We start from the raw sequence: 1,061 nt of genomic DNA, 5'->3' as shown, positions 1-1,061 counted from the left end.
CCTATTTCTTTGTGAGTGGGCAAATCTACAAAATCAGTAAGGGGTCAAATACTTATTTTACCCAACTGTATTGTTGTTTCTTTAAAAACGTGTTACAAATGGTAATCATTGCAAGTTGCTGTGGTATAAGAGAAACAAAACACTACAGAGGATGATATAGAGGAGCAAAATAAATAATTAATAATAAAAATAATAATAAACAAAATAAATGTAGCAAAAGTTATGTTATGATCAGATGAGACCATGTAGACCAAAACTTTTTTGGTCATTATTTATAAAGAAATACTTAAAAAAAAAACAAAAAAAAAACACTAAGGTAAAGTGTGGTGGCAGCATGGTATAAGGCTGAAAAATAAGATTTATTTATTTATTTATTTATTTATTTATTTATTTATTTATTAAAGGAATATAAAACATTTATAAGACATTATACAATATGACATTTCTTCATTATCCCAATAATCAAAAATCATTTTAGAGATAAAATAGAGCCCTGTTTTCTTTATTTTTTTCCCCCCAGACCTCGACTTTTCACACAGCTGTGTATATACACCGATCAGGCATAACATTATGACCACCTGCCTAATATTGTGTTGGTGCTGCCAAAACAGCCCTGACCCGTCCTGCACTGTGTATTCTGACACCTTTCTATCAGAACCAGCATTAATTTCTTCAGCAATCTGAGCAACAGTAGCTCGTCTGTTGGATCGGATCACACGGGCCAGCCTTCGCTTCCCACGTGCCTCAATGTGCCTTGGCCGCCCATGACCCTGTCACCGGTTCACCACTGTTCCTTCCTTGGACCACTTTTGATAGATACTGACCACTGCAGACTGCTGCAGTTTTGGAGATGCTCTGATCCAGTGGTCTAGCCATCACAATTTGGCCCTTCATCAAACTCGCTCAAATCCTTACGCTTGTCCATTTTTCCTGCTTCTAACATCAACTTTGAGGACAAAATGTTCACTTGCTGCCTAATATATCCCACCCACTAACAGGTGCCATGATGAGGAGATCATCAGTGTTATTCAATTCACCTCTCACTGATCATAATGATCGTT

The 1,061-nt window shown here is 36.6% G+C and overlaps 1 protein-coding gene across 1 annotated transcript in view; it reads right to left on the bottom strand.

Moving 5' to 3' along the window:
• Nucleotides 1-353: 353 nt before the first annotated feature.
• The window catches only part of dkk3b (dickkopf WNT signaling pathway inhibitor 3b), a 9,384-nt gene continuing 8,676 nt past the window's right edge, over nt 354-1,061 (bottom strand). The window contains exon 7 of the mRNA XM_058397921.1: nt 354-1,061. This exon is cut by the window's right edge and continues 240 nt beyond it. The gene's annotated coding sequence lies outside the window, so the exon portion shown is untranslated.

This window comes from Hemibagrus wyckioides, linkage group LG08 (genome assembly GCF_019097595.1).
Source record: "Hemibagrus wyckioides isolate EC202008001 linkage group LG08, SWU_Hwy_1.0, whole genome shotgun sequence".
In the NCBI taxonomy this organism is placed as follows: domain Eukaryota; kingdom Metazoa; phylum Chordata; class Actinopteri; order Siluriformes; family Bagridae; genus Hemibagrus; species Hemibagrus wyckioides.
This window is presented reverse-complemented; position numbering and strand designations above follow the sequence as displayed.